Here is a 27,174-nt window from a genome sequence, read left to right as displayed (position 1 = left end):
GCAAAGTCGACTTTTGGACTAATGGAGCTGCAGAACTATGTGGGCAGAATAAGAAGTAGTGCACCTGAATGCCTAACGGTATGTTTCTATTCACAATTATGTTTCCCCCTTCTCCTTTATTTATTTATTTATTTATTTATAAACCAAAGACGACTTTAATATTTTATTTCAGAGTGTCATTTGGTACATTATCATTTGATGCCACTTGATATTTATTAGCTGCACAACCAATTTAAAATACCCTGCCATTGTTAATTATGTTGCCAAACATTATTTAAAACAGCTGGGAATGTGGTAATTGTTGCCATGGTTAGTGTGTCCTCCCTGCCCTTCTCCATTCCAACTGCAAACAGATTCTTTAAGGTTTTCACTTTTTGTTTGCCTGTGTCTTAAAGGTAAAATAAATATGGAAATATAGTCAGAGTCTATTGGTATTATGTTAAGGAATGTTGCTAAAAATATACACATTTATGCATATTCTTATGGATATAGAAATCTGTAACAACATCTGATTGGCAATTTTGACTCCAAATACCCCAGAACATTTAGGAAATAGCCAAACATTTCAGTAATTGATTGGAAATATTTACTTGTTTTATGGCTTTAAAATTACTCCGCTGAGCTCTTTCTTCTTTGCAGTTCTCTCTCTCTCTCTCTCTCTCTCTCTTTCTGGGCTTTATTTGCTCACATAGTTGTCCCCCGAGTACATGTTGCTATTGCCAGTCTAACATATGACTGTGAATATTGACAGTGATGTGTGTGTGTGTACGCGCGATATAAAAAAGAGAGCAAGATAAAGAATGGGAAACCATGGAAATAAAGACAAAGGAAACAATAGCTGATTTGCGCAACAGCACATGAGAAATTGTAACAGGAAAACTTGTTTTCCTTGCACACCTTGCACACTTTCCCCACTATTTGAAAAGAGGCATTTGTTTGGCATGTTGATAACTGTGAATGAAATTGCACATTCTAACCACATTTGGAGAACCATTTTCTGGTGCATGATCTTTTAGGTGTTCTGTTTAACTGAATATAAAATAGCTAATGTGATGTTCTGACCACAAATATATCTCTGGAAATTATTCTATTTCACACATTCTTTTCTGTTAGCAGTATGTCGCCTGCAGATTTTAATGAATATTAAAAGGTTATTGATCTCATTGTACATTAGAAATATGTTAATGCATAGGGACTTTTAAGGATGACTCAGTAAGTATTTTACATTGATATTTTATACTGTCTAGTCAAATTTTTAGGGGGAAAAAATTAAAAGTGGTGGCTGGCCATCTCCCTTTTCTCAGGATATTGCTCTGAATTGAAATACCATTTCTTGCTCAGAAACATTATTTCCAGTGATAGATAATAACTTTAACCTTGCTTGGCATTTTTATTGTTCATGATTCGGTTTTTTTTTAAAAAAACAATTCTCTGTTTTGCCTGGAATAAAGAATGGTATATAAATAGAGAAGGGGGACAGATTTAGTAATGCAAATTTCAAACAGAATGGAAGATTAAGCTACTAGAATGAGTATATTATTGTTTTAATCGGCACTCCCACAATATTTCATGTAATTAAGACTTAGTGCATTGTTAGAACTCAGCTAGAGAACCAAATGTCTATATGGATTACAGGAGGAAATGCTAAAGCAGTGTCAAAAGCAGATGTGTCTGGCTTTTTAACAGGATTATTTCCTGGGATATGTAGCAATGAACTCCTTGTAATAGTTTCATAGGAACTAATAACTTTTAGAAATATGTTAATAGTGAATGTGTTAATGTAAAGGGTTAGAAGATTAGCAATGCATTCTTTTGCACTGAAAGAAGAATATAATAAATGTCTCCCAGGTGACTCAGGCTGCAGCAATTTTTATTGGAGATTAAAGCCTGATGGACCTTTGTTTGGGTGATTAACCCTTCAGAAATTAAAATGCAGTGCTAAAGTATGCAGTCTAATTTAAATGCAAACACAGAAAAAATCGTTCAGGTTTTTAAAAACCTTTTTTTTCTCTTCTTTTTCATGTTGATGAGAATATAAGATAGTAAAAAGCTGATTTAGCTTGAGCAAAATTTTTCAAGTAGCAAAATGGCTTTCCGGAATCCAGAGCTGAGAAGGATGTCTTGCAAAGGAATTTCAGAACTATGAATGAATGTATTGAAGCTATGATAAAACAGGTAGGATAGAAAATGATCTGTTTAATATCTTTAATATAAAGTTCAATTACACTTTATTTTTGCAAGGTGATTAACACTAGTGATTAATTTGTTCATGCATAACATAGGAAATCTTGTAAGACTTATATAAACTCTTAAATGTCTACCTCAAAAGATGGCAAGCCATTACAGAATATAATCTAAGGAGGACTAGAGACACCAATTTAGGCTGCAATCCTATACTCACTTTCGTGGGAGTAAGTATGACTGAGCTCAGTGGGGATTACTTCTGAGTAGACATGTTTAGGATTACACTGTTAATCACATAAAAAGCAAAGATAGCTACACTGGTCCATAAGAAAAGATTCCAAAATTCAGAATTTACTGGATTAAGAAAAAGGATTTTGTTATGTTTATAACAGACTTGCAGGATAGGTCCCAATAATAGTTATATATACTCATTACCTTTTTCAGTGTTATAACATTTAGAGGATATGAAGCATTGACAAGATGACACTTTAGCAGTCCGCAATGTAACAGGCACCGTGTTCAATGTATTTATCTGTTGGTTTAGAGTAAGAATCTTATGTATGTGTACTGTATTTTCAGACATCAGATTATTAATCACATCCGAGTCAGAATTGTCTTTTTTGTTTTGTTACTTATCAACTTTCATGAGTGATTTTGGCATTTTCATTTAACATTTCTCATGGAATAAAGAACATTTCCTGAAATGGCACAGAAAGGAAATAGTGAATCTCACCTTAGCTAATGTTCAAAAATTGATGAAATGTCATAGTTTCATTATTCATGGTTAAATTAGAATTTTTACAAAATTCAGCTAAATGCATAATGAAGCGTAGTCTCATCGGGAAACAGATGTCAGTGGCTTTAGAGTATAGTACTAAGATACAGATTTAGAGTGTACATATTGAGTAGTATCCAATTGTGCCTAATTACTTTTGTCTAGCGAAATGACATTGTGCAAGTGTAAACCAACATTTGTGCAATGTAACTAGTGCTTGCTAGGGCAATGGGAAAAAATGGTAATTTGTCCCTGAAATTTGGCACCTCTGTTGAACTTTGGCAGCAAATCACAGCCTTTCTCCATTGCCCTAGCAAGCACTAGTTACATTGTGCAAGCATTGGTTTATGCTAGTGCAACAACATTAGTTGCTAGCATTGGGCATGATTGGATACTACCCACTGACTAGGAGGAAAATAATGTGTCAGCAGCACATTTGAATTTCAGCACTGAAATCCCAATCGAGCTTGTTCTTTTGAATATTATATGGGGGAATTTGAAGCAGATTTTGATGTGTTTATGTGCTATTGTTCTTGTCAACTCATCTGATATAACATAGAAGAAACTAATGGAGCTAAGCCAATGATTCTCAAATTGGTTTCTTCTGTATATATATTCCTCTTTCCATACTCTTTATTGACATCTCAAGCATCCTATTAGGGTCATGTGACATGTGACCCTGCCAACCTGCACTTGACAAGCAGACTGCAGGCAGGGTTGTATAAAAGTTAAGGTGAAGCACTTCTTTGGGGACCTCCAAGAGAATTCTTCCTACATAAACAGCAGATAATGTAGTTTTACAGTGTGTAGTTTTATAGAACTAAAGACTGTAGCACTCATTCTCACTTTTGTTCACTCTCTCTCACAGTTGTAGTGTCAGCCTCTCCAGTGTAGACTGGCAAAGGGCTATTGAGGCTTTTAAGGGCTATTGTGCCTTTAACTAGAAGCTTCCTTGTTAGTGTCCGACTGTGTTCTGTTCAGTATGGCATAGCATTATTTACTGAAGCTTCCTTAAGGAGCATTACCCCTATTAGTTCCTGACGATAGGTGGTCTCTTAATTACTAGTTTCCTCTATTTTCCTTTCCCTTTTCTTTTTTTCTCTTCTTTTTTTCCTGAATCTATATTTATTTTATTTTTTATAAGTGAAATAAACAATACCAACAACATAGTAAAAATCTTCAGTTTCCAACATTACAGTATTCTGGGGAGAAAAAGAAAAAAGGAGGGAAGCAAAAGAAGGAGAGAAAAAAAGCAAGCAAGCAAGAAAGGGGGAAAAAAAGATTATATCTAAGCTTCAATGAAAGCAAACCAAATATCCAAATATAAGTCCAACTGCAAATTATACCTATACAGCACTCTTTCAAACATTGCAGGTATTATTAAATCTTCACTCTGCTGCTCCATAAACTGTAAGCCTTGTCTTTCAATGTTATAACCTCAGTCTTATAGCAAATAAACGGGAGCAAACAATCCATTTCCATTAACCATATATTATTATTCCATTGACACATATTAGTAAACATTAAAAGTTTAACCAACAAGAAATAATAATAATCATAATCCCTTAATAGTGATACTAATATTAATGATAATTAATATCTTTAATATCCCTTTTCTCTTTTATTTAAAAAGAAAAGAAAAATATGAAAGGAAGCTTGTAGCTAAAGGCCCCTTGACTAATTAAATCTGACTGATTAATTAAGAGGCAATTCATCATTCATGCCACAAGTAGGAAGCTTCTAATTAACATTGCAGAGGATGTTTGCTAAATGGGACTTACTTCTAAATAAACATCATGGAAGGTTCTTGGCCATGCAATGAGCATTTCCAGATAATGTAGAGCTAAATTAAGTGCTTTGTGGAACTACCACTGTAGTTCCGCTTCCAGCTGATTGCAGAAAAGCAATTCCTCAGCAGTGCTAAAGAGCCCTAGTGTCGTGTGGAAGCAACTGGAGAGAAGGCTAAGGAGGAACCCTACAACCTGAAATCTATTTTTCTATGGCTTGAATCCAGATTTAGGTTCAGGCAACTGAGCTGGATGAAGTTTCCTGCCCCATCTTCCCCACAGCACTTCCTCCAGCCCCTGAAAACTCTCACCTACACAGAGAGTTGGAACACTGCAGAATGGGGTGGGCTGTGCTGATGGGAGGATCCCCCCCAAAAGGGGGAAGGCAACGTCTGTGGAGTAAATCCTTTTCAGCCATCCCAGTTGTATGCACCTAAATTTGGATCCAATCCCATGTGTAGGGATTATTTTTATAAGAAGGGAATACATTTATTCATACTGCCTCAAGAGTCTAAGGGCTGGCTCTGACTTTGCTTTTCATGTGTAGGTGGTGGCTTTTTCTTTTCTTTTTTGAGAGGGCATTCATAGATCCTTGGGATAGGAGGCAGATTGGTACCTACAACATAGTTCAGAAAGGAGGCAGTGAAGACTGGAGTGGAATACAACCTCCTGTAAAATAGAGGTTGAGCTTTTGAGAACCACTGGGCTAGGCTACATCCTCCAGTATGGCTGTACAGCTAATTCGTTCTTTGTTGAATGGCTGAGGGAATGAAGCTTGTGCTCTTCATATATATGAGAGAAAAGATCCTGCTTCCTTTTTCATACTGCTGCTTGTGAGCCAAGCTAAATCTTGGTGTTACATTCACTGCATAGTTAGAATGTCTATCTTTTTCCATTTTGATGTATGTTATTAAAATTATAATAAATATGCAATCTCCTGTCCCATTCAATTTATTTCTCTCTTTCATCAAAGATGAGTTCCCACTAACTCTGTCAAGATAGAGAAATCCTAGGCATTGTAGTGGGGAAATTAAGCAGCCTGAGGCCAACGCTTCCTTCTACCTAGTCCTTTCATTTACACTTAAAACACCCTCCAGGAAAAGAAAAATCTTTTTATGGGACTTCATGAAAACAAAAAGTGAAAAAAGATGAAAACTAAACTTGTTGTGGAGTGATTCAGTTGGATGGTTTTCAAAAAAGAAAAAAGAAGAAGCAATACTTCAGGGTATTGAACCTATATATTTTGAGGCTTAGATTAGCACCATGTTTTAACTAAGCAAGCCACTTGCTTAGAGGATCCTTGATTGTCTCTTAATTATATCCCATTCTACACTTATAACCATTCTATCTCATTTTGGATTGTTATATAGATTGCTAATTGCTACCTGTCAGCTTGTGCTCCACATTTATTCAAACATTCACTTTACCATATAAACAATGCCTTTTGAAATGTTTGTATAACTAAAAATAGTACACTTTTTCTTTGAAATGTCTTGAACATTTCACCTAGATTACTGGTTCATATAAACACGCATTTAAATATTGACTATGCCTGCAACACATACACTTCCACTGGGTTTAACCACCTATATAATTCCATTCAGAACTGTTTCAACTAGAATTCATTTTAACGTGAAGGAGCCATTTGACTTTGCTAATGGAGTGTATGTATCCAGTCAGTGTTGATGTAACTTCTCTTGAACACTGCCATTACTTCCACATTTTAAATTAAAGAAAAATATGGAATGGAAAATACTGTGTGTACCTCTACATGTTTAGGAAATTCTCTACTGCAAATGTAGTGCTTCTCTAAAAAAACCCAATGTGGATTTGTTAAACAGTTTATCAGTGTATTGCTAATTAAAAGGATATGCATATTCATGGCTTACAACAGGAGTGTAAAAATCAAATGGATTAGAGGACCACAATCTGCCTCTACAGGTGCCTATGGGCCCCATTCATACTTTTTCACAAAAAAGGGTCCATTATTCCACTTCAGTTTGCTGAACATCATCAACATTCCAAACTCACCTTCCTGATAGTCACAAGCCACTGCAAGTGTTTCAGTTCTGGAAGTATGTCCCAGACAGGGAAATTAAGGAAGAAATGGGGACCAAAAGGCTTTGAAATGCCACCAACTGTTGAAGTCCACATCCTGATGTCTACCTTGCTTTCAGTGTGAGGATCATTGGCTTACTGTGGGCTTGCTTGCCTCAGGCCCATGCAGTGTTTTAAAAGGCAAATGGGGGTTATTTTAATAGTTCTGAACATGAGAAGGGCCTTGCTAGATCAGAACAAGGGTCTATCTCTTTGGGTCTCCAATGTCGTGGCTGTGGACATCTCTCTTGGTGCCTGCCTGATTTTTATTTTGTTTCTTAAGGATTTTTTAAATTAAAAACTTTTCAAAAACTGTTTGGCTGGCTCTCCAGCCCCATCTTGATTGGGCTCAAAAGAAGGATTTGGTGTTTTGGAGCTCAGCCCACACCTCTGCCTTATACTGAGGTTCTTGAGCAATTACTTTTCTTTCACCTTACCAATTGCCCCCTGGGAAATGTGTGTTTTGTAAGTGGCCATGCCCACTGTGGCAGTCATTTTATGAATTGGCAAACTCCTATGGTGGCCATTTTGCGACTGTGCTCATGACATTCTCTCAAAACTCCAAATGTGCCCCGCAGCCCAAGAAGGTTGGGCACCTCTGGCTAGTCCTGCATCCTGTTTCCCAACCAGTTGCCTATGGGAAGCCCACAAGCAGGACATGAGAGTAATAGACCCCTCCTGTTCTTGATCCCCAGCAACTGGTATTCAGATATATAATGCTTCTGAACCTAGAGGTAGCATGTATCCATCATGACTAATAGCCATTGGTAGACTTCCTCCATGAATTTGTCTAATCCCCTTTTAAAGCCATCTAAGTTGGTGGCTGAAATCTATCCCAGGCAAAGAAATACTGGGAAAGCATAGGGAAAAGCAAGGTTTGAGAGAGCATCAGCTGTCAAAGTCCACATCCTGATGTCTGCTTTCTTATATCTGCAGTGTGAAGAATATTGGTTTCCTGCCTGCCTGCCTCAGGAACATACACTGATTTAATTTAAAGGGCAAGCTAAGGCTATTTCAAGAGTTCATCTACCTGTAGGCCAGCTTGCCATTGTGTCTTCTTGGTCCTAAGAATGACTGAATTGTTTGGCTCCAGGGGTCCAAGGGTCTTACTGGGGACCTCAGATGGCCAAATAAGCCCCCAAGGCTTTACAGCTGAAGGTTACAGGAATGTCAGTAACTACCTAAAAAGATGGTGCCCATTCAGATTTAGGAGATAATTTCTGACTATAAACCCCGGTAGCCTTTCTCAACCTGTTGCCCTCCAGATGTTTTGGACTATAACTCCCACCATCCCTGACCATTGGCCTTGTTGGCTAGGGGTAGTGGAGAAGGCTGTTCTAAGGTGACCAGGATCCTGTGCCCTTAGTGGTTATACAGACTACCACTTCAGTTGCATATAAAATTCTACTGTATAATGATAACAAATTTTCTACATAGGAGATTGTTGCATGTACATTGTCACATGTGATGAATGTGCACATGGAAAAGACCAGCTGGTGGCAACTTCCCAGCATATTTTCATATTTATGTTTGTCACATGTGACAGTATACATGCAGATATCATGCAGAGTTTCCTTCCTTCCTTCCTTCCTTCCTTCCTTCCTTCCTTCCTTCCTTCCTTCCCTCCTTCCCTCCTTCCTTCCTTCCTTCCTTCCTTCCTTCCTTCCTTCCTTCTCTCTCTCTCTCTCTCTCTCTATTCATAAAAGTAACATTCAGATATGAAGCAACCCTGAGTATGGCTGAAAATATTTAAGCATTCCAGTCAGAAGACTGTTTTACACAATAAACTTTAATTTGATTTCTTTAGAACCTTGTATTTCCTGAAAATCTTATCTAGTAGTAAATTAAACTAAAGGTTTATTAACCATTTCATATGATGCTTTGATATGAAATGATTTTTAGAATCGCTCCCCAGTCTACATGGCAAAACAAATTATAGAGGGCAACAACAACTGTTCATATATAAATAGCTTGCTTGGTTAACTAGTTATTATGACAATGACATTAGAAGGCTAATCAGAGGCACAAGTGATTTCAAAGTGGTAAAAAGAATCATGTCTATATAGGGACTTTTGCCTCATTGCCTTCTGTCCAAAGGTAAGGCCCCTTCATATGTGCTCATGCAGTGCCAGCCCACAACATTTTGCAGCCTGAAGCTGACCCCAAATAGCTCCCCTCACCTACCTGCCAGAGCCAATCAACTAAAGACTTACTGCGTGGCTCAGACACCAATTTCTGCCTTCATCTTCCTTTCCTGCTCATGGCACCACCCAGGCAAGCAGGTCACTTCACCCCAGTGGCGGCTGGTGGCTCTGATTGTGGTGGGGCTGTGAAGCCATTCTGGGTTTTAGTCAGAACCAGCCAGAACTCTAAAGGATCTATCCAAGGTGCTGAACTCTATCCCAAGGGATTCTCTGGCATATGAATAGCAGCTGCTCATTCAGACAAGTGGCCAGAATCTACGGTCTGTGACACAGCTTTGAGCACAAACACAACCATAAATGTGCCTAAAGAATAAAATCCCATTAAGTATGCTGTTCACTGGTTTCAATTAGGTTCACATTGATGATTCCTGAAAATGAAAAAGAAGCTTAACCCATGTATGTTGTGTGTGTGTATGTGTGTGTGTGTGTGTGTGTATGAAGATTTGCTGTGGCTTGTGAAAGGATAACATGTTATTTTAGAGATAAATCAATTTTAGCTTATATTGGCTTATTATGGGAAAATGAATGTGCCAGGGATAGGTACATTCCTATCTTTCCCTCCACGCTCCTCCTGCCCTCATTTTCGGCTAGAGAGCCAATTGCAGCTGTCTAGCCACGGGATGGCAGAGCAGGAGAGGAGGCTGCTGTATGGCACATTGTGTCTTACAGGCATTTCCGCCCTCCCTGCCCTGGAATGCCCTCTGGGAAAGCCCCATTTTGGCCGCTCCGCTCTCCTCTTGTGAGCGTGGAGCATGAGGCCGTTCCACGCTGCCTCCGAGGTAGCGTGGAAGTGAGGGGAGGTTGGTTCTCCAGGAACCAACCTCAGAGAGTGGGCTGTGAGGTTGGTTCCTGAAAACCAGATATCCTATGGCCATCTAGCCGCTGTCTAGCAGCCATAGGATTGCTCCCTCCACAAACCAAAAGAACGATAAATTGAAACTGAGGAATACCTGTCTGCCACTTTCACTACATTGGCCATGACCGAGAAGAGCATGTGTTCCACTTCCACGTTGGCCAAGCTGCTTCCTTGTGTGTTTTCCCCCTTGCATTGCAGCTCTTCCTTCTTATGCCCCAGTATTGTCTGTGATCACTGAAGCCCGATGTTGCACCTATGTACATTGACACTCTCGATTGCAGCTATGGTTTAACAGAAAAAAAATATCATTGTTATTGTGCTGTTGCCCTTGTATAGGCAAATAAAGTAAATAAGGGATGAGGTACATTGATATCAGAGTTTAATGACAACAGATTTATGATTAGCTGTTGGAATAATGAGCCATACATTACCTTTGTATTTGTTTTGTTAACTTTATGATGCTATATGGATCAACAGTGCAGTTCTGTGGGTAGAAAACCACATCTGTGTTCAAGCCCATTTCCCCCTGCCCTCAAGTTCACTTCACACATAATGTAGCTGGCATGGTTGCCACTCAAAGCTACTTCTGCGTGGTGGAGGCTCTACATGGCAGTTGTAATAACATGTAAGTGGCTCCCTACATGGATTGACCCCATTACTGGGCTGGCAGAAGGTAGATCTCCAGGAGGTAGACTCTTTCCATCCTGCTTCCTGAGAAACCTGACCTAACCTGACCCCTGGTCAAGATCTGATCCATAGCAGAACCCCACTGTTAGGACCCTGGCAGAGTGGTGGATAATTTGGGTGCTCTGATTTTAATGATAGGATTGCCCTATTAAATGGTGTTCTGTACATAGTACATAGAGAGCTTCAGTTATTGGGTGGTATAGAAATAAATAAATAAATAAATAAAATAATATTCTTGAAAAATGGCAGACTGAATTGTACTAGCAAAGTCCATGTTGATATGTATTTGTAGATGTATTAACCTTGAATGTTCTTGATAATAATAAAAGCTTTGTTTTGGTGTGAATCAGCCTATAACTCTAGTAATATTGAAGAGGATAATTATATTAAAATTCATAGTTTCTGAAAATACAGGCCAGTTAATTGCTGAGATGGAATTTAGATATTTTTCACTGAGTCTGCAATTCATGTACATTTTGACTAAATTACCCTTGTTTCTTCATCTTGTTTTAAAAAAGAGACTCCTGCTTATTGAACTATTACTACAGGATCTAGCTTTTCCCCCAAATTACACACTTTTTGCATAAATGTGCCTAATTACCTGAATTCAGTTTTGATTAGCAGTGTTAATTGATGCAGCTGTGGATGGGATCTGTTTACCTAAATTACCATGTGCAAACAGCAATACGTCTGAAAGTGAATATGCTGAACTGAAAATACTAATTAGCTGAGACAGATTGTTATTCAAGTCACATCTCCAGGCCTTTTTAATAAAAGCCTGGATATGTCAGGGCTTTATGATATGCAGACAGAAATGTCTATATTACATATGATTTCCTAAAGTTAATTCATGAGAGCAGATGGGATGTCGGCCAGGTTTCTCATGACTTGCTTCTAGTGTGAATGTGAATGCTGTGCTTTATTGATAACACGAACATTGTTTTAGTGTGTGCGTGTACATGTGTGCTTGTGCGCACACATAAAAACAGAGAGGAAACTCACTGCATGCTTGATACTATACCACATCACTACGTCCAAATTGAAACAATTAGTTTCTGTTTGCAAATTTGCTCTCCTTATTACTTGGAACGATACTGAAAATAAGTATCTGACAATATTCTGAAAAGTATCTTGCCAGTTTAATAAAAACAACAGTGAATTTACTGAAACTGAGTAAGCAACTAGTGAAATGGGTTGCAGGTTAAACAATTTTTTAAATCTTGCAATGGAAAAAAGTATTCCATTTAAATGAAAGATGAAACTCCGAAACAAGGTATCAGTTGAAAGATGAAATCAGATATACTAAGTCTTATATGAAACCCTTAAAAAAAAATCATGGTGAATAATACTATGACAACAAAACTAGAATGAATTTGTACTTTGAAGCTAATAGACTCAGTTGCGCTACACGCTGCGGTGCTCAGATCTTCAGGCAGTTCCAATGGCCAGAAGCACGTGGCATTGACTATTTGACTCTGTCACCTGGAAGTTGTTCATGGGACTGTGAAAAGCAGCCCTAGACCTTTCAATAGGATGAAGATCTGGGTAGGGCAGTGGATCCAGGACTAGCACAAGGCTACAAGTCAGAATAATGGGAGATGGTGAATTCACTGCCTTCTGGTTATAGCAGCACTTACTGATCTTAGTTTGGCACGGCATGGTAAGTGCCATCCACATTCACTGTGAATTCATTTCCTAGCTTTCCAGGCATGCCCAGACATGGTCTTCATTTGCAGGGCCTCCAGGTTTGAGGGGAACTTGAGCAAAATGTCTGATGTTGGGCTGTCTACCTTTCTGTGCTGATAGCACTCCAAATAGTGCTGGGTGGCTGCATCTAGCCACCTTCTTATTTTCTCACAATAGTACCCCAGAGTGAGGATAGATCAGTGGATTAAGCACTTCTCCTCTTCCACCAATGAGACCCTACAGATCCCTCCTGCCCCTCTGTTTGCATTCTGTTGGCAAATATGAGTTTGAGGACATACAGTACATTTCTCAATGCAACATGTAGTTTCAACCTCAGAATTGAGAATACACATCTAGAATTTGAAGAGAGCAGAAAACCAGATGCTTTCAGCATACTGAACAAGAGAGGGAGAGCTACTTCTTTTCTTTTTTTATTATTTTTATTGAGTTTTAATCATATGTTTTCAATGTAATTAATGAGTATATACAAATATTACAACTTTTTCAATCAACTAAGCACAAACATTACATAGGAAAACCAATCACAATTAACAGGAATCACGGGAGTTTGAATACATTAATATCCTTATATTTAGAATGGCCCTAAGGCAACGATGAACACTGATTGCTATGGCCTTGGGACTCCCTGCCAGGAATGAACACATCATTGAAGAGAAGCCCCACAAATACCTGCCATGTGACACAGTCATGTAGCTTAGGGTGTAATCTTATGGGGATAATCAGCCACCTCCGAACTCGGAGGTGTCCGACTATCCAGTGCAGGGCAGGTGGAGCGCGGAGGGGATCCTCTTCTCCACGCTTCGGCCACCCTGCATTTGTGGCTTGATGGCCAATTTCGGCTGTCTACCTAGGGCACCTTGGAGCCAGGGGTTGGGGGGAGGCCCGCCTGATGGTGTATAGAAAGCATCATAATGGTGCTTCTGCTGTCCCTTCCCTGCCCCCAGGAATACCCCCTTCCCCCCACTCTGTGCTGCTCTTATGAGCATGGAGCTGGGGACAAAATGCGCCACCTATGAGGTGGCAGGGGAGGGGGTGAGGAGTCAGTTTTCTGGGAACCAACCTCAGAGCACTGGCTCTGAGCTCCGTTCCCAGAAAATGAAGAATCCTATGGCCATCTAGACACTATCTAGCAGAGGATTGCACCCGTGGTTTATTACATTTAGGGTGCAATCCTATGCATGTTTAGACTGGCTGTCTGGGAATGCTGGGAGTTGTACAACTTTTTTCTGTCTAAAGATGCACAGGGTTGTGCCCTTATATGCTTTTCTATGGGAGATTTCAACAAAATAAAAACAGAATTAACACAAATCACTAAATAATCCAGACAACAAATCTAGACTATCATTAGGTAACTACATCATTGTCCAACAGCATCAACAATGTAATATTGTAGTTGTTGGCTTGTGGAGTTTGCTCTTTCCCTCCATATTATTCTGTATCTATATGAAACTACTGGGAGAAGTCATCCAGGCTTTGGGGCTTACTTATTTATCATTGTATTTAGAAGATCTCATACCACCCATCATCTAAAGTTCCTTGGGCAGTTTAGAGCAATTAAAATAGTAAAATAATCCAAGCAGTAATAAGATATAAAAAGACTAAAAACAGTAGGCCAGAGAGTGACCAAGAAGAAGACATTGGGTGCCATTAAGATGTTGATGACCTCTAGATCTCCTTATCATCAGTGCCTGCATTCAGGAGGATTGGATGTACATGAGCAAGCTGAAACTTGATCCAGACAAGGCTGTTGGTTAGTAAAGCAGATCCAGGATTAGGCATTCAGCCTGGTTGAATGTGTTTGGAAAGATCAGGCTTGTAGCTTAGAGATGCTCCTGGAGCCACCTTTGCTCCTGGATGCCTGGCTGTCTGATTTCTGTGGCTGACTGCTAGCCAGCTGTGTCCTTTCTTAAAGGCAGATGTGGCCACTTTCACACATGCCCCTATCACATGTGATTAGATTATTGCAATGCATTCAATGAGGGCTGTCTTTGAAAAGCGTTTGGAAACTTCAGCTGGTACAAGTGTGACAATAAGAGTTTTGACCAGAGCTGTTTTGACAATCCAATGTTGTACCATCTTCACTGGCTTCTGACTTGTTTCTGAACCAATTCAAATGGCTAGTTATTACCCCTTTGGCCCTAACGTTTGTGGCTAGGGTATGTGAATGACTGCTTCTCTCCCCATGATCCTGCCCATCTACTCAGGTCCTCAGCAGAGGCCCTACTCTGTATCTCACCACCAGGGGAGACTCAATTGGTGGATCCAGGAAACAGGACCTTTTCCATGGTAGTGCCCAGGCTTTGGAACACTCTGTCCTGGGAAGCCTGGCTGCGCCCCCCTCATTGATGGAATTTTGATTCCTCTTCAAAACATTTTTTTAATTGCTGTAGCTGGGCCGTGAATGTTGTGTTGACTCCCATTTTCCCTGACAGTACTATTTGTTGTGCTGCTTTTAGGTCATTGGATTGTGCTTTGTTTTCATTATATTATTTTTAATTAATTTGATGTTAGCAGCTCAGGAGGTCCCCTTGTTGGGACAGAAAATGTGTATATACATATTTTAATAAATATACAAATAGCCATTGTACTGATGAACTAGCTTTCCATTTACAGGATTTTTTTATGGGGTGATAGGGCTGTCCGAAGATATTTTGCTGCCTGGGGTGGAAGAGAAAATTATGCACAGACACACATAAGTCAAGGCCAAGTTATTTTGGCACTTAAAACAGCATTTCTTCCTGGTCATAAAAATACAGTAATAAGAAATTAAATAATTAACAGTTTCTTCTAAAATCAGATTGCCTCACTCTCCCTCACTACAGTGGCCCTGCTGGATTCCCCACCATCTATTCTGGAATGGTAAAATGATAATATCCATGAAATACTATATTGCAGGGGCAGAACACTGGATTTTGATGAGGAGGCTCAAATCCTTGCTCAGCAACAAACCTGTCCCTCAGCCTAACTGACCTCACAGGGTCATTGTGAAGATAACAGGGGAGAACCAGGAACACTAACCTGAGTTCCTTGGAGGAAAGACAGGGTAAAGACATAACCAATAATAGTCCATTATGCTTTGCTGAATGAACAAGCCATTTTTTGCAATTTCTTGTTTGTTTCTCACCCTTTGTCTGCCTTGCTTAAGCCTAAACCCAGTCTACACAAACGGTTTATTATGTGTTGAAAGTGTTCATGGACTGTACCACTTTAGACTGTGAGTGAGGGATTGTTTTTTTGAACAGTCTTCCATGCAGGGGCACTTCTTGGGCATAGAAAAGTAGAATGTAAGGGAGAAGAATAGCTAGAACACTTTATAGTTTTCTATGTGCAGGGCAGATTTTAAAAATGTATAGGGGAGCATTCCATTTGGTGATTCCCTTACCTGTGCAGTCTGAAGTACTGGTACAGCTATAAAAGATCTTATAACCTATTTCTCAAGAGCAGGCATTATTCAAAGAACAAGTTCTTGAATGTAGGATTTGCCCTTTTGCATAGTACTTAAAGCAAGTGAAATGGGTATGGGTTCTTGGAACAAAAACAATAAGAAACCCTTATACACATGAGCACTAGGAGAATGAGGATGACACTGCAACCCTGAGAATGTTTACTCAAAAGTAAATCCCATGGAGTTCAATAGGACTGCCTAGGAAGTGTGCTTAGGATTGCAGCCTAAGTGCCACATATTGGTCTTAACTAAAATATCCAGCCTAAAAAATAGCACCATCAAGCGAGGAAATAAATGGGATAACTTGAAAATATCAAGGTCAAGTAGTAATGATCTTGCAGTTGTATATAAGGCCCTTAGGGCAAGAATGATGCCTGTCTGTACAATACAAAGTACAACAGCTCCTCTGAGCCCACTCACAGTCTCTTGGTGCGCCTGTAATAGAGGTATTAAATAATGCATTACTAATAAAGAAACTGCAGAGACAGAGGGAAGCAGCTCTCAGCAGCCAAAGCTGATGATTAGATATTGGATCTTCTTTTGGTTATATCAGCAGAGAAAGTCAAAATGCTGCGCATTTCAGGAAAGACTATGAACCAAAAAGTATTGAGTGTAAACTCCCCAATGTGTAAAGGATATTGGCCTTCTGAGCCTCAGCTTTTTGTGACTCTAGCACAGCAATTCCTTAAGCCGGTTCTAGGCCCAATGGAGGCTGGTGGCTCCAATGTCAGTGGGGTGATAGATCCGCTCTGGGTTTCAGTCAGAACTGGTCAGAACTCTAAAGGAGCTATCCAAGGTGCGGAAGCAAATGTCCAGTGCAGAGATCCAGAAATTCCCATGGTGTCCTAGAAATATCAACAATTCCTAATTGTCCTCTGAAGGCACAAGACTCGTTCCCCAATTATGTTTTTTGATATGGTAAAGTCACCAGGAAGTTATTTTGCTAGATTTGTTTCATATAGTGAGTCTTTCAACTGAATTTGTAGAAGGTGGTATTTATCACATCAGGGGGAGCCCTAGTTTGCCAGGCTTCCTTGGTCACAGAATTGTTTCAAGCTGATATATGTTGAAAGGTATTTAGACTAGTTATTCTTCAGGGCATTTGTTCAAAGCTTTTTCTTACATGAATTTTGACTAAAGCCCTACAAAAACAAAATATATAGAAGTTTATATGTAACACAAGAGGTGGGTGCTGTAGTGTAAGCCATGGGATTAGTAGCTGATATCAACTGTAAATGCCCCGCTTATCCCAGTAAATTAATAAACCATTGCTATTAGTAATGTAAATACTAAATACAGTAGTTGGTTTTACCCCAATCAAGTTTAGCAAATGACAACCCCAATATCGCCCCCTTCCCCACTTCTTGTATTTTGTACCTGTGACTTTGGAATTCTTATATTAAATCTTAAATGCTCTGGCTTAATATGATATTGTCTTTTAATTGTTGTTTTGTACTTTTAATTGTTGTTTTGTACTTTGTATTTTTACTACTGTTAGCCACCTTGACCACCATTTGGAAAGGTGGGCTACGATTTTAACAAAAGATAGATACATGTTTGACTGGCTACTGACTCTCGTCTCGTCTCCAAAGATGCTTGGATTGTGGGTCAACTTACCATGCAGGAAATGTGGGGAAGCCTTACCACTTGGTAAAGATCCCATCCCAACCTTTACCACACATAAGAATGCATGGCAGAGGAAAACATGGGAAGAATCCAATGGTGTGCTACCGCAGCACTACTGATGTTGTGCTACCAGAAACCAATGATTGTATAATGTCAATAGTGTTGCTAAGTGTGATGGGTTTCCTGGGAAACCCATTGCCTAGTAAGTGCCACTGATATTGTATGACCATTGGTTTCTGCTAGACAAGATCAGTAGTGCTGTTGGATCCTTCCCAATACACTACTTATGCAGTAATATAGATGATCAACCCACCGCATGCTAGAAACCCCTACCAGACAGTCAGTTGGTCAACCATATTGATTTGCTTTAATCATATGTTAGATTTCCTGTTGACAGCTCTTGTTAATCCTCTTTTCAAGGCTAAAAGGAAGTGGTAGGATTGGAGTTTTAATGGTTCACAGTAAACTAAGTGTATCTGATATTACACTGTGCATTTCCAATGAACCTGAGCAGCAGTGCAGACAATCTGTTTGTCAAGTTGTTTGCACAGTTAGGTGTAGGAATATGGATAAATGACAGGACTCAGTAGCATGTCATAGAATCATAGAATGATAGAATAGTAGGGTTGGAAGGGGCCTATAAGACCATCAAATCCAACCCCCTGCTCAATGCAGGAATCTAAGTCAAAGCATCCCCGACAGATGGCTGGATGATAAGAATGTCATTCTTATCACCTGGACATGACTTGGCATCTTCTGCTGGGTTTTTTTTTAAAAGCTGGATGGCAATAATACTATAGCCTTATTTAAGGTGCATTTCATTATCTGCATATAATGTCAGAGTGCTTTCTTATTTTCAGTTCAGCACAGTTAGGTCAGTTCTTTCAGAAACTGTTTGAGAAAACAGCAAAATATCTGTGCATCTTAGCTCACCAGCCACCCAATCCTATGTGGTGTTATGTCAGCACAGTGGCTCCAAAACTTGGGATGCTAAGGTTGTGTCCATGCATGGTAGTCTGGGCAGTTTCACAAACACATAATTTTTTATATTGTTTTATCAAATAAAAAAAATAATCAAAAGATTTCTAGAAGTTTAGAGAATGTTAAATATTGTAATGTGTAGAGATCTAACCTACAGATCTCATTTCCTTACCTGCTGTGATCGTTTCATGCTATGTAGATATACAAGTAGGATTTGTGTTGGCCAGTTTGTAAGTAGCCATCCAGTTTGCAGCTACTCCACCCCCAAACTTCCAGATGTTGGGATTCCTCAACAATAATAGCTGTTGCAAATCTGATTCTGAAAGTTAAATAGGAAATTCCTCACAAAAGAGGTCCATATTATTGGGGGGGGGGCAGAATCTAGTGACTGTTTTTGTATGATGATTGTGGACACTGCTAGCATATTTGGACCAGCAGTTATCATCATGGGGACTGGCAAAGTGGAGTGTCCAGAACACTGATTCAACATGCATTCACCCACAAAAGCAGTGTGAGCACTGGGGAAATTTGGAAGCACTTTTTTTGTAATTTCAGAATGAAATATTGGCTTGTGGCACATACATTCGAATTGGCCAGCTGTCCCCAACCTGGTGCCCTCCAGATGTTTTGGACTTCAACTTCATCCAACCAAAGCCAGCAGGGCCAATAGTCTGAAATGCTGGGAAGTGTAGTCCAAAACTTTTGGAGGGCACCAGGTTGGGGAAGGGTTGAAATGCCACAGGTAGGGCTAAACTCATATCAGACCTCTAAAAATGTTAATGTCTGTGTCTGTTATTGATTGACATTTGATTGATGGACTTTCTATAAAACATTCAAGGTGGGGTAGATTGTGTAGCTTTACCAGCCATGTCTCTAAAGTTCTACTTTTGAGTTTTGTTTGTTTCATTATTTATTTACTACTAAAGTCCCCGACATTTTTTTCAACTTATATTTGCTAATAAAATTGCTTAAATTCTTTTTATAATGACAAATTCTTCAGTCTTCCAGCATTTGCTCTTTTGGCTGTATTCAGTTGAAACTTGAAGACAGAGAAGAGTACTCTTGAAAAGTATTTGATGGGAGAAAATAGTAGCTTCCCCCCTTTTCAAAAATTATGATTGTTTTACCGGAGGTTAATATTCTGGCATAGATATACAAGCACTGATCATTCAAATGAAATGGTAAAACAGCTACTATAACTGGTGAAAGGCAAAGAATTATTTACATTTCTTTTCTCTTTTAAATGAAATTAATTATTAATCAGATTCTGCTGTATCACATACAAAATTTAATTGCATTGTCCCCAAACATAGTTTTTGAATGTTTATTCTCATGATATTATTGTCTGTAGCTAAATCAATGTTATGTGAAGGTCCGCTAGAACAAAAGTGGTATATATAATAGATTCACAACACTATTCTAATTTTATTATCTGTCTTCAAATATGTCTCATTTTTAAGTGAGTAAGTTTGTGCTAATGCATAAATATTAGAGTGAACAGAGCACCCTTAAGTAGCTAGTTTTTTTTAAGGATTCAAATCAAAAGCTATGCTTCTATGCAGTTTTGTGAATATTTTAAGAAGCATTTACTGAGATAATTCAGCCTAGATATATTATTAGTAATATAATGCTTGTCACTGCAAGTCCCTTCTTCACAAATTATGTTTGGTCATAATTTTAATGAATATTTCAGCTATTTAGTATCCTATTTATAGGCTATTAACAGCCCAAGACATAAGTAATAGAACCAAATAAAATCCCAGCAGCTAACACAGCTAGCCCTGTGCATCAAAATTCTTTGCTCAAAAATAACTGCTTTCCTCAAACATTTCAACAAAACCTCTATCTGTACTATAAGGTCCTACGGGAATTTTGGAAAAGCTGCTGGCAGCAACTGGCTGAGCTCCTGTGATGTCACTCATGGAACAGTTTAACTGCTCAAGGAATGTAGCAGCCAGAACAGAATGTTCACAGTCCAACTATGAGGGAAAGGCAGATTGTCAATTTGGCTGTACTGAAAATTTTACATAAGCCCTAAGGAAAGGAAAAGCTAGCATATCCTCCAGCATTTCCCAGAACTCTGCGTGCCTGAAATTCACTCCTGTTGTCACACAAAATGCAAATGCCTGCCCCTCCCCCACTACTACATGTTGCTGAAGAGTCTTCCATGCCTGTTGCGTTCAGTTACTCTGTAATAGCCTGTCCTGAATGGGTTTATATAATAAATTGTATTAGTAAACAGACCATAATAGTTTTCTTTTTAACAACAACCCCACTTTAACCAGGTTTAATAGAATGCTTAATCTCCTAGTGGATCTCTCATCTTCCAAGCTCTCTCAACGTTCTCACAGAGATTTAACTCTGAGGAGAGAGCTGAAACCTGGAGAATGGAAGCCTACGCATGCAGACATATTTAAAAGGCATTCCAAAAGATTAAATAAGGGAAGAAAAAACCTCAGATGCCAGTGCCACATCAGTAGCAGTAAGCCAGTCCCTTTGCCCAAAACTATCAGAATTCCTCAAAGCCTTGAAGATTATTACAATCTTCAGGGGCTGTTTTTTCCCAGTGTCCCCAAACTGGGCCAACTGCATTGGACCAGCTTTAGTACAAAATATTCCTTTTTTCATCATTCACAGACTGAAACTCCCTTCCCAAGGAGGTTGGGTTGGCTCCCTCATCATTAGCCTTTAGATGGCTGGTAAAAGAAACTATATTGTCCTGCCAAGCATTTATTGATTCAGATTGCTCTTTGATTTTAGAAGGTCCCCCTGTTTTACGGTTACGTATTTTTTCAGGTTTGTTTTAGTTTTGTCTGAAATTGTTCTGTTTTATTGTGTTTGTTATTTTCTTGTAAATTGCCTTGAGCATTCATCAAGTAGAGTGGTGATTCAGAAATATTTTCAGTACATTAATTATATAAATAATCACTGAACAATGTTGGACTCATGGGAAAACCATGCACTATAATGGAAGAGAGCATTTAAATTAAGAGACGTCCAGACTACATGGGCTGGCTATATACAGGTGGCTACTCTACAAACATTGCTAGTGATTTCTCACAGATACCAGCTGGAGATTTTATTCTATGGACCTCTTGGGCAAAATCAGTTTGAGTTCCTGTGCCTAGAGAGTGGTGTAGAATCAGCTGGCTCTAGCACACCTCCTAGGTAACTCCTACTCTCTTCTGAAAGTGCCCAATATTTCCCAGAGCTCAAGAGTCCCATATAAAGAGGCAAGAAATGACACTTCTTTCTGGGCTGTGATTCTGGGCTTCTAGAGTATTTTCTGCTGCATGGCAGCAGTGCTGTGGAAAGGCTGGGACAGATGTGACAGCGTAGCAGTGCAGAAGGACATTCCACTCTGTGATGTGAGCCTTATGCCCGATCTTATGAAAGCTTGATCAGGCTGCAAGTTCTTTTCTTTTTTTTACTCATTTAAAATATTTATATACTGTTCTGTATCAAAATTTAATTCCAGGACAGTTTGACAACAATACAACAGTTAAAACCATAGCCCCCATAAAACCAAGGCTGTGGCTCAATGAGAGCAATGGGAAAGAAAGTATCTTGACCAAAATCCCAGAGAGCCATTGGCCATTGGTGTAGGCTATACTGAACAAGGTAGACCAGTGGTTCAACTTGGCTTAAGGCAGCTTCTTAGGTTGCAACCATAAAAACGCAGATATAAAGCAGCAGATAAACACAGATATAAAGCAGCAGTTCACATATTTAAAATGCCTGGGTGAATAAAAAAGTTTTCACCTGGTGCTGAAAAGATAATAATGTTGGTGCCAGGTAAGTCTCCATGGAGAATGCATGGCATTCCATAACTGGGACAGCAAAGCCAAGAAGCCCTACCCCTAGTTAACCTCACCTCTGAAGGAGGAGGCACGTGGACAAGGGCACCAGCACAGGCAATCGCAATGTGCGGGCGTGTGAGTTATGGGAGTAGGCACTCTTTCAGGTATCTTATCTACCTGTCTAATATTAAGTGGGCCTCAGGCATTAGTGGCCATTATTACAATTTGCCGGGAGGGGCTTTGGCCCAGTTTATTTGAAAGTATCAGTTTCCATTAGTGGTACGATTCACAGCCTTTTGAGTCCTTTTAACGACAGTGCCCTACTAACCCTTTCTGCCTTCCAAAACTGCAATGTACTGTAGGTATGAGGATGTGCAATGTCTTCCATTGCAATTCTTGTTGCTGTTGCTCTGAAGATGTTGGAGAAAATATGAAAAGATGTGGATATCTCTTCCTCATTCAAGTGGAAACAGTTTCATGAGCTTTCAGGCAGGTTCTATAAACATAATACAGATGACGTCTCAAGACCATACTTTAAAGTCCATTAAAAATGTCTTGGAGCAATTGAACAGTGAATACTTATTTTGTCTTATGACTGCAAGACAAATGACTTCTTAGTGAAATAAAATCTTATCTTAATTAATCTAATCAAGGTTTAGGTGGATAATACAACCTATGTGTTCTAAATCATAGTTGATTTAAATTTGTATGAGGTGGAGGAAGACTGATTGTATTGATTATAGATCATTTGGATATGCTGAACCAGAATTATAAACATTTTTTACATTGTATTAAAAACTGACCACATTGATAGCAAAAAGTACACTTAATTAAAGTTCATCATTTTAAGAACTTCCACTTCCATTAACCTCCCCCCAATAAATTGTATAAATGGTCCAGATAAATATCATTACACTTTCTAACTTGGATATGTTCTTGAAGACCATACATTCAACCTGGGTATTCTCACAGTATATACCAAGGAAACACGAGACATGTAAATTGTATTTCTGTGTGATCTGGTTCTATCATAAAACAAGCTAGACCGCTTTTAATATTCAGAATAAAAATTTGCCAAAGATTCTAGGGGACTTGAGTTAGGATATATGGCATCTCATCTATCTGCCATGCCTCTCCTCTGTCTGACTATCTCTCAATAGCAAGTCAATAAAAATTATTAGAGCTGGCACCTCACAACATATATACCCTTAAACCATGAAGCCATAATACTGTGAAGGATTTTTTCCCTGACCTTTTCAAATTACATCCAACTGTCTGGGGAATTTCTCAATGACTAGAGGTAATAAGGTTCAATCCTTTTTGCTCGTTGGCCACAAATTCAGCTCATCAGAAGCCTTCACTTATCTGTTCTTTTTATCTTGCCCTTGGAATTCTTTCAATACTGTAATCCATGCATCTAATCTTCATGTGGGCTTTTTTTCCTTCCTCCCCTCTCAGGTTTTGCTGGAGTATCAAACTGTGAAAACTGCAGCCATGAAAGGCCTTCCATTTATTGCTTTCTCCAAAAATGTGCTATTAGCATGGGAACCAAGATGGTATGTTGCCTTTTGAGAAATGCTTGTTGAATTTAATTAGTTTTTAGATTTCATCTCCATCCCGCATCTCAGTTTTCACCATCCTGTGTGATTTATGCTTCAGTTGCTTTAATTCTATAAAACTTTTAAAATGTAGCTATGCCTTGCACTCTGCAGAATATTAAGAAGTGGTGCGGGTGGGGGTGGGAGAGAAGGGTTTTCAAGTTATTCATGTTAAATTGATTTCCCTTTAGTTATTATTGTGGAAGTTCAAATGTGATAGGTGCAGCAATGAATCATCCGAGTGAGACACACAGACTGACAGCTGTTCTGGCCTATTCTTTTTTGAGCTTCAAGGAATAGAAATGAAAACCAAAGTTAGGGCACATTTACCAAATAGCAGTACAGATGTTCCTGGCAGATCTAAAGGCAGAAGGAGCTCTCTTTATATTTTAGCTAGTAAATACTCCTGCATTTTAACCCAGCACGAGAGGACTATACATGAGAGATCCATGTAAGCATCCTTCCTTCCACATGCACTGCTGATGCTACATTGGATATGTCCCATCTCAATACTCACTCAAACCCTATTGTACTTGTTAGATTCATCTTATGGGGCAAACAGGGATGTGCAGCTGTGTCCAGTTGTTACCCATGATTTGTTGCCCACAGCAACCTCTGAATCTGAACACTTGGATTCCCTCTTTATGTCTTGAAAGAAAGACAGACAGAGAGAGAGTAATTGGGTCCCATATGAAAGGAGTGCCAGATTCTTCATTACAAGTTCAAGCATCTGAAAACTCACTTTTGTTACAGAAGAATGTATGTACCTACAGTTGGGAATATATATATCATTACTAATCTTTTGCTAAAAGTTTGGGAAGTGGGTCTATTACTGTGAGGCAGTAGGTCATGTCTCACCAGCATTATTTACAGCTGTGCTTGATTTCTTGTCAAGAACCACCAGTGGATGGCAAGAACACCAGAGCTAGGTCTACAGTAGCATTATCCATGGAAACCTATGCAGCAGATCCTATTGTGATGAATACAGCAAGAAATATGTGGTGGACTGACACCTCAGCTGTTAGAAGGGGCCAGTCTAGCAAGCTAAACATTCCTTAGTCCCATTGATTGCAGTTTCACTGACTGAGCTCAATCAGACTTTGAAGTGCTTAACTTTGGCAGGATTCAGGGCCATGTGATATTTTTAGTGTAGGGTTAGCTTCCAGGTCAAAAGGTTGAACTGACAGCTATGTTTCCATGGATTATGCCATTGAGAACCTAGCTTTATGGTTGTATATGTTGTTGCCTACATATCCTGTGTTCTTGGGGTGATGGTAATGATGTTAGTTCAGAAAATATCCAGGATCCCCTATTGTATCTTTCAGTCAATTAAAATGTTAACAATGTGAGCACAGAGCAACCAGAACAGGATATTCTTTGTGACAATGTGATTACTATGATTTTGTGACTATTCAAGTCCTGGCAGAAAATGGCTGGTTGTATACTGTTGAGTTTGGGTTGTGGCAGGATAGGCAAGGCAAGGCAAGGCAAAAGCTGAGAGCGAGTGCAAGACAAAATAAATCCATAGCCATCAAGACCAGACCTTCCTAATGTCATGACTTGGCTTGATATCCAGGGGAAAGAGCCTAAGGCACATGCACTCATAGATGGTTCAGTGTCAGGTAAAGAGAGATCAAGTCTGGTAAAATAGGGTCATGTCCAGTGAACAACAGGGTGACATCTAGTAAATCATGGTCAGGTCCTGGAGAGCAGGGTCAAGGATTTTTTCAAGGAATCTGCTTTGGTGCACTTTGGTCCATTCAGGGCTCCACGAGCGAGTGCACTGCTCCAGTATAAGTCACTTCACAGAACATACTTCTGGGTGGGGGGATTGGAGTAAACGTCATCAGACTGGCAGGGGCTGTTCAACCAATAAAAAAGCCTCCCCCACATCCAGGTTTTCCTTTTTCCTTCCCCTGATACTCCCGTAAAGCAATGGATGGAAGCTTAGCCTCATTGATCACAATGGGAGTTCCTTCTGAGGAGATCCCTTCCCCAAGCTATGCCCGATTCTGCCAATTGTTTTTTATTTCTCCCCCTCTAAAACCACTATCTCACTTTGTCACTATCATGCAATAGCGCTAATGCGCGATAGTGACCTAGTGTCATTAAAAACCCCTTTGTAGGCATGATTTTTTAAACCTTCCTTTCTGGATGGGTGATCTCTTTCATGTTTCTATGCCTCTATCATGCATTTGCTCTATCATACAAGTGCTCAATGGAGCACTTGCGTGATAGAGCGATAGAGCACTTGCGTGATAGAGAAAATGCATGATAGAGGCATAGAAACATGAAAGAGATCACCCATCCAGAAAGGAAGAAGTTAAAAAAAATCGCACAAGGGGGTTTTCAATGTCACTAGGTCACTATCATGCATTTGTCCAGAAATAGCCATGCCCCTAAATAGTGGTATAGTGAGGTAGTGAGATAGGGGATATAGGTATTGCTGGAGAAATGCATGATAGTGACCTAGTGACATACTGACATAGCGAGATAGGGGGGAGGTGTAGGTACTGCCAACAGAAGTGCTATTTCGGTTTAATACTTTAATTTTTAAAAAGAAGTTAGAGGCTGCCCAGAGCACATGTATACTTTGCAGGGATAGCTACCAGAGTTTGTTGGCAGGCAAGGTGAAGTAAATGCCATGAGGTAGTGTAGAACTCTGACGGCCAGCCCTGAAATGGCAGAAACACTGGAGAATCACAGGCGGGGAAAATGTTGGGGAAACACCCCTTGACTGGCATCAGTGAGGTGAAGGACACATCCCTGGGCAGGGCTATCATGCAGGAGTAAATGCAGAGGGTGGTGCACACCACAACAGAAGTGCAGACAAGCCAAATTGAGGAAAACAATTGGACTGAAAGTAGTCTCAGAAGAACCATTTTTTCATCACGAAACTCCAGAGTGGCTTCGAGTTTCCTAATGACATCCTAATGCAGCCAGCTCGGAGTAAGTCGCTTGTAGAGACCCCCCAGGACTGTTTACATGCAGAATATGTGCTCTTCCACTGAGCTATGGGCTTGTAGTTTTGCACCAGGATACAAGTTTATATCTGCATTATAATGGAACTTTTGATGCAGGTGGGGATATGCATCCTCATTCCGTACCATAGTTTTTGCACATAAACAGTTGCATGAGACCGGATCCAGACCAAAGCTGTTGCTTTATTATGATGCAGTTTATTATAATTTTAAAGGTGTCTTCAGAGGTTTAATTCATTAACTTTTGTACAAATGTGTATTGAAAACACTGTTCAGTTAGGCATATACAGAGTGTACATGATAGCGCTCATTTGCCCTTTTTAAAAATTAGACCATCAACATGCTATTACTTAATCCTCTTGCCAGCACATAGGTGCTGAGAGTGGAGGTGTCCGAGCCTAAGCAATGGAGTGACACTGGCTCTGTCGAGAGACCAGGGGCCCTGC

General features: G+C 39.5%; 1 long non-coding RNA gene across 1 annotated transcript in view; it reads left to right on the top strand.

The window, feature by feature from the left end:
• Positions 1-737: 737 nt before the first annotated feature.
• LOC146339779 (uncharacterized) overlaps positions 738-27,174 on the top strand; it is a 40,038-nt gene continuing 13,601 nt past the window's right edge. Inside the window, exons 1-2 of the long non-coding RNA XR_014784567.1 lie at positions 738-2,175; positions 23,608-23,705. This is a non-coding gene — a long non-coding RNA (uncharacterized LOC146339779). The remainder of the gene's footprint in view (positions 2,176-23,607; positions 23,706-27,174) is intronic.

Source organism: Heloderma suspectum, chromosome 7 (assembly GCF_057233095.1).
Source record: "Heloderma suspectum isolate Gila_16-S chromosome 7, 16-S_ref, whole genome shotgun sequence".
NCBI lineage: Eukaryota > Metazoa > Chordata > Lepidosauria > Squamata > Helodermatidae > Heloderma > Heloderma suspectum.
Note: the sequence above shows the minus strand (reverse complement) of the source record. Positions and strands in the feature narration are given on the sequence as shown.